Genomic DNA, 13,756 nt, shown 5'->3' with positions numbered 1-13,756 from the left:
ATTGGCTTTAAAATAGTTTAAAAAAAAAGTAATATTTTTTTTTAAATGTTTTTAAGTGTTGTTTTATACTAATTTTGTAATGAATAATAAATAAAAGTTTTTAGAAATTTTCTGATGTTTGCCACATCCATCCTTTATTTTTCCTTTCTTACTCCATCATTAGGAGAGGCAAAGTGTTCAAAAAAATATTCAAGAATTGTAACTAAGAATAAGATATATTTAATAATCAATAAATGATTTCATTAATACATAACTTTGCCTTACAATGAAATAATTTGACTAACTACCGAAGCTTTTCTCAATTAGTCAAACCAGTGGTCAGCAAAGTGCAGCTCCAGAGCCGCATCTCTTTGGCTCCTCGAGTGCGGACTCTGGCACAATAGTAGCTTCGAAATACAATTACTGGATGCAAAAAGAAGGAGATGTGGTGCTCAAAATACGAACGTCTTTGTGTTGAATCGGAAATATTGGAGACGGAAAAATATGATCTTAGTTCACACCAAAAGTGGTCTGCTGACTTGAATGACTTGGAGAAGAAAGACATGATCATTTTCAACGCTTGGCATAGTATTACTGACTCTTACTATCGGCTGCAAAAGCTCGCACTTACTTTTCTTTCCCTTTTCGGTACAACTTATGTATGCGAATAATCTTTTTCAATCATGAACATTATCAAGAGTAATCTGAAAAGTCGTCTTATTGATGAGAACTTTGAATCATGCTTACCTACCTAACATTAAAAAACAACAACATACAAACCAGACTTACTTATACTTACCATGGAGATTCAAGCAAATTTAGTTTTGTTTAGTGTAATAAAAAAATACGAAACAAGCAGATTTGGCTGCCAGTTTTTTTTTAATTGTTATAATTTTCATATTTGGGTCTTTAGCTAATAAGGTTGCCGACAACTGAGTTAAACAAGTTCAATATTAATTAGTTCAACTTAGATTAGTTGAAGTAGAAGACCAGCCACTTTCTTGAGGTCATTTTCGCATCTTTTGCTTTGTCTCTATTTCTTTTGCCATCTCTTTGGTACCATTCTATTATTAACTTAGTCCATTTTTCTTTACTGTCTCGTAGCATATGTCCTGTCCAACGTTGTGTTTTTTAAATATAATATTTGAAATAATTTACTGTCTATTTATTATGACCACATTCATGTTTTTATGTATGTGTTTCGGTCTCCTTTCACCTAATCTTTTGATACGACAATCTTGCCACAAGTGATGGTTGACACTGCTATATCAAGTTGGTATTGGAATAAAATAACATTTTTTTTAACTAATTAGGCCAGATTTCACTAATAAAAGCGCCTTAAAATAGACTGTCGGTACGGAGACTACATAATGCTGTTCAACGCCGCAATACTGATGACTTACGGCCGTTTTCAATACCGTATCTCTAGTTACGGAAACATTGCTGTCACCGTGACAAGATCTTATCTATCCATAGCTATGTCCAATATAGTTATAGTCCAATGCTTTATGTCGATTGGTTATTGAAATGTAAGTAAGCGTTAAAGGATATATTTGTCTACCTCTAGTAAGTAAAACTAAGGATAGATAAGTTATTAAAATCGGCCGTTAGATAATGTATACCTCTAGATAGAGCCTCTTGCTGTTAGACATCCGATAAAAACAGGCCAGTAATATTAAGTTTAGTGTGCGTGACAAGCTACGTCTTATACTCGCGATTTGTATGACACTTTGTGATAGTGTGCGTGAATTTCTCAAAGTAGAGGTTAGTTATAAATTAAATTTTTTTCTATGTTTTCACAGCTATCATAGTCTGTATCATAATGATGTAAGACTGATGGTTTGAGATTTTTTAACAAACTGGTGCTATGTTCTAAAAAATAAAGGATATTCGTTTATTTACGAGAACATAATTATAAGATTAAAGCCGAACTTAGTAATCTGTCAGGCTAATACTTTGTGTCTATATCTATGTTTATGTATAATATCTATAATATATCTACTAACAGACTTACGGCCGTTCCCAATATACTATCTAGAGATAGAGATAAATTACTACCTTCTACTGTCAGTAATTAGCTGTCAATAATCTGAAGCTGTCCCAATACACCCGATAAGTAATTCTTATCGCCTTATATTGGGACGCGTGAATTGCAATTTCCATACAAACTTCTATCGCTGGTAAGCTATACGTCGTCCCATTGACAAACAGCGTGTACGGATAAGGTGAGTTACCGTCGATAAGTTTATTGGGAAGTCAACGATAGTTACTATTTTTATCTCAAGTAAGAGATAGACTGATTATTGGGTACGGCCGTTAATTGAGGATAGACAGAAGTCTGTTTCTTGGCTAATGATTCTTAGCGCACTCTAGCATGAGATAGCGATATGGAAGATTATCATATGCTTAATTCTAACCTATGTTGATTCCGTGCTAAAGATCCAATCCTTGCAAATGTAACTTTTACAGAAGACTTCTGTAGAAGTTACACTTGCATATTCGGTAGGTTGGTAATTATACATAGTTGTTTTAGGTGAGATGTGCTTGTGTCGCGCGCGCATCGTGACAAGGCGAGAGGCTAGCGGCGGCGGTATCCGCGGCGGATACCGATTCGAAAAATAACAATAGTTGTACCTAGAATAAGATTAATTAATTAGATTATTAGATTATATAAAAACACGCAATATTATTTATTTTTTAATGTAAGTATATTAAACTATCTATTGTTTTGTAATAGTCTTTTTGAAGTCGGTTGTGTTTTTGTTATTTTTTTTATATTTAATAAAAAAATTGAAGTTTTATATTTGCCTACGTTTACGATAATCCATGGTTGCCAGTAAAAAAATGGCCGCAAGCCATTGACGTTCTATTAACAACTAGAGTACTAGACTCTCAATCGCCCAGTAAGAGGTCATCAAAAAAGCTTCGTTGACATTAACTAATACACATAACATTAAAACATTCATTCAAATTAATACCTTATTTCGTAACTGTAATGTTCAAGGTCTATTGTATAAAACTCTGCCACACAGACGCCTAGGCAGAGTTTTACTTCGGACAATTTTTGAGCGTGATTATGAGTGTAGTTGTTTATTGTACGTCAATGCCGCAAGCAGAGGTTTTTTTTTATGGAATAGCAGGACAAACGAGCGTACGGGTCACCTGGTGTTAAGTGATCACCGCCGCCCACAATCTCTTCCAACACCAGAGGAATCACAAGAACGTTGCCGGCCTTTAAAGAAGGTGTACGTGCTTTTTTTGAAGGTACCCATGTCGTATCGTCCCGGAAACACCGCACAAGGAAGCTCATTTCACAGCATTGTAGTACGAGGGAGAAAGCTCCTTGAAAACCGCACTGTGGAGGACCGCCACACATCCAGATGGTGGGGATGATATCCTAACTTGATTTCACCGTCCCAGGGACCTAATTTTGAGGGCAAGAGAAAAGATGTACGGATTGTTACGTGCTGTAAGCCCTGTGTAAAAATGTAATCACAGTGAAAACAGATAACTTATTTATCTATATAAAATATTCGTTTTTCCTTGTTAGAGCTAGCTGCAAGTAGTGCCTTAGAGTTTTTATGATCGGTTAGTCAGTCAGTCAGTGACTGAGTGACAAAAGACATTAAGAAAATTAATTAAGAACTAGTTATAATTCTTAAGTTGATTAAAATTTTATGAAATTTGAAATATACCGTGTTTAAACTATGCCAGCTTGTTTACTAAAAATTCAGGCGTCTAGTTTTAGGGGGTCAAAATGGTATGGGACACGACGAGCTCGATTTGGCGGGGGCGCTTCCGTTCCGCCAGTAACTGGGCACATTGAAAATTTGTGAAATATCCAAATTGTTAATTTAGCAAAGTGAAACAAATAAAACTATTATTTATTATTGAGAAAAACAGAAGTTTAGTATTAGCGAAACCTTGTGTCCTTGAATATTTAAAATATTAATAATAAAATAAAAACATTTTTTTAAACAAAAGTCGAAATAAATTTATTTTTTACAATTTTCCGTAACTAATTTAGAATAAATCTGACTACTGAATCACATATTGCACACAAAGTCACGCTTTCACGTGAAAATTAAAATTATTTTCATTAGTAATAGTCTAAGTTACTCCTCCTAAGTAACTTAAATTTTGTTACACGAAAATTGGTCCAGATATTTCATAGATACAGCCAGACAGGCAAAAATTTTTAACATTTACGGCCTTACAAATAAAATTGGCTAAATAAGTTATAACTAAACATAAACAAAGAATATGTAAAATGTTTACAAATAGACATTTTGCCGACGAATGGTTTATTCGGACGTATAACGTTTCCCGCGTTTATTTGCAAGGCAGCTTGTCATTCGGAAAACTTCAGAATTATCATTGTATTGACAGTGTTGTCAACGATATTGTAAGCATTATGCATATTCTTTGTTTATCATCAGTTATAACTTTATACCAAGTTTATTTGTAAGGCCGTTAGGGTTCTGTCATAAACATTACTTGAATTTTCATTACATGTACATATTTATACATGTCTACTGTCGCATTTATCATGGGAGTATTCCTAAGAGCTGCTTGACTTGATTCCTGCCGCTTAATTCTCGTACGACACGCCACAAACTTGAATATTATTATATGAATGTATGGTTTTCCTCCATAATATGGCTTACCTATCTGCCACGTACAACCAAACTTTGGAATGAGATTCCATGTGCGGTGTTTGTAGGACGATAAAAAATGGGTTCCTTAAAAAAATACGAACACCTATCGAACATTTCGGCAACGTTCTTGTTATTTCACTGGTGTAGCAAAAGAATGGGCGGCAGTGATCACTTTTTTTTTATGGAATAGGAGGACAAACGAGCGTACGGGTCACCTGTTGTTAAGTGATCACCGCCGCCCATACTCTCTTGCAACACCAGAGGAATCACAGGAGCGTTGCCGGCCTTTAAGGAAGGTGTACGCGCTTTTTTTGAAGGTACCCATGTCGTATCGTCCCGGAAACACCGCACAAGGAAGTTCATTCCACAGCTTTGTAGTACGTGGAAGAAAGCTCCTTGTAAACCGCACTGTGAAGGACCGCCACACATCCAGATGGTGAGGATGATATCCTAACTTGTGGCGTGTCGTGCGAAGGTGGAATTCGGCGGCAGGAATTAGGTAAAACAGCTCTTCGAAACACTCCCCGTGATAAATGCGCTAGAAGACACACAATGAAGCGACGTCTCTACGCAACGCCAAGTGATCCAGCCGTTCACAGAGTACTGGGTCCCCGACAATTCGCGCTGCTCTGCGTTGCACGTGGTCAAATTGATCGAGCTGATACTGGGGTGCGCCAGACCAGAGATGACAGCAATACTCCATGTGTGGCCGGACCTGCGCTTTGTACAGCGCTAGAATGTGGGCCGGCTTGAAGTATTGCCGTGCTCTATTAATGACGTCCAGTTTCTTTGAAGCCAATTTGGCTTTGCCCTCCAGATGGCCACGGAATTGGCAATCGCTCGAGATTTCGAGACCCAGTATTCCGATACTAAGCGAGGCTTTTAGGGAAGTGTTGTCGAAGAGCGGTGATGCGACAAATGGGGTTTTTTTAGTGGTAAACGCGCAAACTTGAGTCTTCTGGGGGTTAAATTCGACAAGGTTCAATTTACCCCATTCCGCGACCTTCTCAAGAGAGGACTCGATAGAAGACACAAGTTTCTCCCGGCACTGGTCGACGATTTCCCGAGAGAGACGTGCATGGCCCGTGTATACGGCATCACCAGTGCTGTCATCTGCATAGCAATGAATGTTGGAGGTGTCCAACATATCATTGATATGCAGAAGAAACAGCGTAGGAGATAGCACACAGCCTTGGGGCACTCCAGCATTCACGGGCTTCGGGTTCGAGCAATGTCCGTCGACAACGACATGTATGCTGCACCCAGTGAGGAAGCTGGAGGTCCACTTGCACAAGCTCTCGGGAAGCCCAAATGATGGAAGTTTAGAGAGGAGCGCCTTATGCCATACACGATAAAAGGCCTTCGCTATATCCAGGCTAACTGCCAGGCCTTCCCCCTTGCTTTCAATAGCCGCAGCCCATCTATGTGTTAGGTATACCAGAAGATCACCTGCCGACCGACCATGGCGAAACCCGTATTGTCGGTCGTTGATCAACTGGTGACCCTCTAGGTATACCAAGAGCTGACGGCTAATTATGCTCTCCATGATTTTGGAGAGCAGGGAGGTAATAGCAATAGGCCTGTAGTTTGCCGGATCCGAACTGTCTCCTTTTTTTTGGATCGGATGGACAAGGGCTGACATCCATGAGTCAGGGACTACGCCTTTGGAATAAGAGTGCCGGAATAAACGCGTTAGCACCGGCGTCAACTCAGGGGCACACGTTCTAAGCACGATTGGAGAAATGCCATCCGGCCCGCTCGACTTCCTGACGTCCAACGAAAACAGAGCTCGCCTAACAGTTTTCTGTCTGAACTGTACTTCAGGCATAGAGCTCTGACACCGCGGGATGGTCGGTGGGGTTTTTCCGTTGTCGTCAAGAGTCGAGTTGGAGGCGAAAAGAGCGCACAGGAGATCGGCTTTCTCTTTTGCCGTATGGGCCAGGGTGTCATTCCTCATGTGCAACGGCGGCATGGACGGCTGGCTGAAGTTACCAAGAGCAGCTTTCGACAACGACCAGAACTTGCGTGTTCCGGTCGGGTAACTGGAAAGCTGCTCGATGATTTTGACGACGTGTTTTGACTTTGCACGGGCGATCACTTAACATCAGGTGACCCGTACGCTCGTTTGTTCCCTTATACTACAAATATTTTTTATGCACAAATAGTATCACATAGATAAAACACTTTTAAGTATCGCTGAAAAACATAGTTAAATTAATTAAGCAAAACTTTGCTGTTGAAACAGTAGAAGGCGCAACATTTTACTTTATTACTAAAGTCCACTTACATCTTCGTCCTCGTAGACTTTATTTACATGGCTATCGAAAATTTCATGGAGTTTGATAATTCACAGAAACTTAAGTCTTTATTTTTATTGTAAAATTATATCTACCCGATTGACCTGGGCGATTCTGTAGTTGGTATCTATTGGTATTTTTTTACGTTATATTTATAATTTTTTATGTGTCATTTTGTTGGAATATTGTTTGACTTGAAGAGACAATTTAGTAAACAATTTAAATTTAAAAACGTTAAGACATCATTTAAATCATATTACAACGGCAAAAAAAATAACTGGCCAAAATAGTCGCAATACAAAATCCAACGTAGAGCTATTTAAATTAGGTGCATTACAACTCAATTTACATAGCGGCGATGCATACTAATATATTATGTAAATGTAAGCACTAAGCAGGCATTTTTCAGTCACACGATAGGGACTCTGACACTATTTTGAATTACAAAATACAGCCCTCGTACAGGGATAAATAGCCGTATTACTTAGAAAGAGTTGTTGCGGATGTATAATTTGTACGCAGTAACATGAACTGTTGTAGATTACAGACTTTCCATCCATATTCCTTACAAAAATTATGATGAATAAGAGGCAACGTTCTTTTGTTCCCCGAGCTAATCTCTGGATCTGAGGATATGTAGGATATGAATAATTCTTTTGTAAATGATAGTTATATGAGAAATAGCATTGGCTATCAAGCTCCATTTAACTAACTTAAACACCGGTTTTAAATAATCCTGCCCTTAAAGCCTCGTCCAGTATCGGAATACTGGATATCGAAGTCTCGAGCGATTGCCAATTCCACGGTCATCTGAAAGGCAAAGTCAAATTGTCTACGAAGAAACTGAGTGTCAAGTAAAGTACAGTTATACTTCAAGCGGGCTAGATTCTAGCGTTCTATAGCGGTTGGGCGACATATGGAGTTTCTGGTCTTTTGTACTGGGGTCAGTATCAGCTGTCATTTTAGCGAATGATTCCTTTGGTGTTGAAAGAGAATGTGGGCGGTGTTCGCTTAACATCAGATCACTCGAATGCCCGTTTTTCCTCATCTGCTATTAAAAAATGTCAAGTATAACTAGAATGGAACCATAGTAGTGATACTATAGTAGTATTCACCACTTTTTACTTCCGAGCCCGCAGATCATGCCAATCCACATAAACAAAACAGATCTCTCTGATCTCAGATCAATCATGCTTATAAGACAAGCCGTCCTATAAATCGCTTGAAGTAGCCTCTCATACATCAACAGACACATGCTAGTGACCCATAGCTTCGTATTAACAATAAATCAATGATACGTCTCTCTCATTGTTCCAGCTATGTCATGCGAAAGTTGTATTACACGAGGCTGTTGAATAATGGTATTGGATTATAGCGTACCTGACTGTGTTGATTTACGAACCGTAAAAGATGAATCCTCTGAACGAGTGGCTTATGTGTGTTTGGAGGAAACTTTGCTCGATTTTTATTGATTTTCCCCAGCATCGTGGACTTGGCGTTGCATAGAGACGTGGCTGCACCACGTATATTCTACTTTTCACAGGGGTATTCCATAAAGCTGTTTAAGCTGTGTTTCCCTGCCGCTGAATTTCACCATCGCACTACAAGCCAGTAACATAACGAAGCACTACCAAACTACTATGAAACGGGCTTCCTTGTGCGGTGTTTCCAGGACGATACGACATGGTTACGATCTAAAAAGGCGGCAACACACTTGTTCTTCCTCTGGTGTTAAATCCATTTCCAAGCGTAATCCAACTGATATTACTTATATTGCCAGTGTTTGAAACTCGGCATACACAATGTACTTATTTACCTTTTTTTAACTTGGGACAGAAATGGGAAATCCTAATCCTTAAAACATACAGAAAACCTGTCTGAGGAATAATTTACTCTTATATTGTTAAAACAATTTTGGCGTAGTAATATTTTGGTCAAGCGCGAGTTGTCCAAAAACATGAGTCATTTTGATTCAATTTGATTTCAACTCAGTAGTCGATCCGCATAAAAATCATGATTACAAGTAATACAGATTATTGAATGCTATTGATTCAAGGACCCATTTGATTTAAAATATCATTCATATTATACTTGTACATTATATATTTGTATATATATTATCCATTTACCCCTGTTCGTTAAAAGATTGTTTTTTGTATGGAAGAGGCGAACCACGAAAATGACGTGAAATGAATTTTTTGACTTTTAGAAAGCCACTTGCAACTTCGATATTAATTAACTGCCGTTTTCAATAACGTATCTCTAGTTACGGATACATTGCTGTCACCATTTAATGGCAAGATCTTATCTATCCATAGTTATGTCCAATATAGTTATAATCCAATGCTTTATGTCGATAGGTTATTGAAACGTAAGTAAGCGTAAAAGGATAGATATGGCTACTTCTAGTAAGTTAAACTGAGGATAGATAGGCATTAATGTCCATAGTTCGGGCGTTACTCCTTCATTAGTGCTGAGAGAAAAACTGCACGACAGTAACGATAAACAAGCAAGAAAAACACAGCTTTGTTATTTTAATACGAACTAACTTTTTACTTAATGATTATGAATTAACGTTTTCCGCATTAGGTGAGTCATGAAAACACAGGATTTATGTTTTCCTTTTTTCCTAAAGTAAAACTGCTGTACACGGTCTACTTTTCTAAAAAGTATTTAAACATTTTATGATTGATTCATACGAGTTTTTATTCCTCAGCTCCCGGTCATGGGGATTACTTAATTTCAGTGGTTATTCCCCCTTATTTATTTACATAATGAGCGCAGATTCTATGTATATAGATATATATATGTCAGAGAATTAGAATATAAAAGTAATATGGCCTGTATGATTATATTCTACTCTGTGTATTGGACTGAACTGATGGCGAACGTCATCTTTCAAAGTGTGTTTGAAGTTGTCACTGTGTACGTCACTGTCGGTGACGTGATTGAAGTTAGTTACTATTGTCCATCAGTAAAGCGCTCATTGAGAAGTCGCATTCGTCTTCAAGCTAGCGCCCACGCCGATTGTGCTCTCTGATCGACTTAAAACAACATGGAGGATAACAACACTGTGACGCCCGATTTTTAAATCCAAATGAATCTCCGAGATATATATATATATATATATATATATAAACTGGGGTGGGGTCTCAGGTACGGCCACATATGGAGTATTGCTGTCATCTCTGACCTGGCGCACCCCAGTATCAGCTCAAACCGTTTCACAGCGTGCAACGCAGAGCTGTTCGATTTGTCCAGGATCTAGTGCAGGATATATCGCTGTATTGTGTGGTCTACCGCATTTATAAAGGGGAGTTTTCTGAAGAGCTGTTTGACCTAATTCACGCCACTGAATTCCACCTTTGGCCTACACGGCACGCAGGCAGGTGGGGTGTTCCTTCACAGAGCGATTTTCAAGGAACCTTCTTGCACGTACAACAAAGCTGTGGAATGAGTTTTCTTGTGTGGTGTTACCATGACGTAACAATATGGGTATATTAAGAAAAAGGCGCGTACACTTTTCTAAAACGCCGGGAACGCTCTTGTGATTCTCCTGGTGATGCAAGAGAATGTGGACGGCGATAATCACTTAACATCAGGTGGCCTGTACCAAGGGTACTTGTAACGTAATCTAGTTGCCCTTCTCTTAAAAAAAAATACTTTCCAGTACGTACGTAAAAACGGTCAATTTACATATTGAATTTGTAGATATGGATCTCCATGTCTGCAAACTCAATATGTAAATGTAATATTTGTGTTATCACACTCGAACAACGGATAAACCAGTAACTACGTTTTCAAAATCATACCTAATATGTATATTATTTCGTAAATAGTATAAGGTAGGATTAATTATAAATAAAATATCTCTCGATCGACCCAAATAAGAACATTATAGTTGTTGGCTTGGAATTCATTTATATTTTTACTATCTGACCCGACAGATTTTGTTCTGTTCATTATAAAAAAAGCGTTTTTATTCCTTTCCATCGTGAAAGTCTAAGCAATAACGTATTTCGGAATGCTACATTTATTATATTTATTAATTTTGACACTAAATTATGACTCGGTACTATTAGGATTAGTACTGTCTATGTCGTGTTTTCGTTTAAAAATAATTAATTTTTATATCTGCATCTCAGTTAAAATAAATGTTTATTTCTTCTCTTATCTGACAGCATTACATGTTTTTTCACTCACTCCTTTTGTCCGTTGTCATATTAATATATTATATTGTGTGCGATATTGTGCATTGTTATATTATTTGGAACAGAATTTTTACTTAATCAGTTAATTATTTATTAAAACCATATAACCATATTTTTTTATTTAACTTAAGGGGTTAAAGTTTGAAATTGCCGATCTGTAGTGCAAATTCAAACATTTTATTTTATAAGATAAAATATATTTATTTGATAACAAAGTTTACCTTCGTTATCTATATATTTTTGCCAAATCAACAAGCCGATAAACTCTTATAAGCAATTTTAAAATTATTGCTTTTCAAGGCGACAATATTTGACCATGTAAAATTCTCCAATTTGCGGAAAAAATACAGTCTGGCGAATGCAGAGTTGTCAGGGTGTCTTTAAATGGTGGCCCTGTAGAGTTAAATAGGTTACTGGAGCCGTCTGTGGTATTGCGTTGCTACGGAGCAATAATAAAAGTGAACATCGGTTGACGAGTCAGGGTTGTCTCCTGCGAGTTTCTTCATCATTCTTAGTGCAATAGAGATATGCTGCAGTAGCTTGGCCTGATCTGAGGAAGCTACAGTTAATAACACCTTGACGTGAACACTAAACAGACCATTATATTATACCATATACCTTTAGATAAGCTTAACTTTAGGGCATTGCTTAGTAAAATAGCAAAGAGGTTTTTCAATTAACAACTGTCATTTTATTCCAGACAAAGATCGAGAAGGGTTCATCTTAGTTAATATGTAGATGGACAGATGGCGCCAGCAACAATGAAATGGTTTAATTCATTATTGGGCACAAATATAATATAATTATTTTGTGGTTTCTTTAGTGTCTTTATAGTATCCGACATTGTTGCGTCGTTTGATCTTCAGTCAACCATTGCGATATCCGCTTGTGATTGTCGCATATTCACTTTTCGCCATACATCACAATTCGCAATATATTTTCCAGTTCAAGTTCAGTGAAGTATTTTAAGAACTTGATAAAGTAGGTATGTACATGTATTACTCTGAACGTGGCTATGTAACTGACAGATAAAAGTAGAGGAATAGTAAAAATACTTTACGACTAGAAATGTTTTCGTTTAGTGCAATAATACGGATTTGGATTTGTTGTTTTCGAATGAACATCTATTTCCCGACCCCGTAACACGCGGCAATAGTTTGTTACAAACATTTAAGTATGCCATCAACAATGTTCCGCGTGGTAACCTACCCAAAATAGTATGTGAGCTGTTACGTGAGCTCTTGATACATCAAATCAAATCTGTTTAACTGTTTAACCTGATTCCACCACCGAATTCCAACTTCGCACGACACGCCACAAGTTAGGATATCATCCCCACCATTTGGATGTGTGGCGGTCCTCCACAGTGTGGTTTTCAAGGAGCTTTCTTCCACGTACTACAAAGCTGTGGAATGAGCTTCCTTGTGCGGTGTTTCCGGGACGATACGACATGGATACCTTCAAAAAAAGCGCGTACACCTTCCTTAAAGGCCGGCAACACTCCTGTGATTCCTCTGGTGTAGCAAGGAATTGTGGGCAACGGTGATCACTTAACACCAGGTGACCCGTGCGCTAGTTTGGTCCTCCTATTCCATAAAAAAAACAAGAACTTAACTATGAACTGGATCTTTATAAAAAACAACAAGGGCTGATTTGAAATATATTTTTCGTTTGAGTTGGAGAAGAGTATTAGAAATTAAAGAAGACATTTTGTCTTTTATTATACTTTTAATAATAATAATAGACTTTATTAAAAGGTATAAACCCAATAAACTAAGCTATCATAACTAACATTTTGTGGTCACTTTTCATGCAAATTGAGACGACATAATCGTTGATGATTCTCGAGCTGCTCTTTATCACAATGATTCTATTATAAAAAAATTCCATTTGACGACATACATGAAGAAGCTGGAATTGAGAACCGTCCGCCTAAAGGTGAGAATAGTACCCCGTATGAAGCGGTAATTTCTCATAAAATTACATTCTCATTCGTCTCAATTTCAGACATAAGTTTCTTCTGCACTGATCAACAATTTCCGAGAGAGACCTGCATGGAAAATAGCACGCAGTTTTGCAGGACACCAGCGCTTTTCAGTCTTAAGTCGAACCATACTCCGCCAATAACAGCGTTGTTGCTCGGATCAGCCAGTGATCTATTTGCATAGCGTCTCGGGAAGCCCATAGGATGGCAGTTTAGCTATAAGTGTCATAACCGATCAAAGGATTTCACAGTAACCAACTCACCACTCCCGTATCTCACGTTGACTCAACCGCTTGCGCCAAGCTTGCGCCCATAAATTGGTGAGATATAGAATATCATCAGCTGAGCGAACTTGACGGATAACGATAAGCAATCGCTGATCAGCTGGTACTCTTCTAGGTATGTAAATCTTATCTAATTATGACAATACGAGGGTCAAACTGAAAGTTCTTATAAAACCAAGAACTGATTAAACTAGCAAGTAATTAGTTTTATTTTAACATTTCATAATAGTGTCCATTTACGTGAATACATCGCATTTGAAAAGCAGCTCCAGTTGCCTTCGTGTCTATAAGACGCTTTCTTCGAAGTTTTCCTTTTATTTTCGGGAATATATACAACTCGCAT

This window comes from Leptidea sinapis, chromosome 21, assembly GCF_905404315.1.
Source record: "Leptidea sinapis chromosome 21, ilLepSina1.1, whole genome shotgun sequence".
Taxonomy (NCBI): domain Eukaryota; kingdom Metazoa; phylum Arthropoda; class Insecta; order Lepidoptera; family Pieridae; genus Leptidea; species Leptidea sinapis.
Note: the sequence above shows the minus strand (reverse complement) of the source record.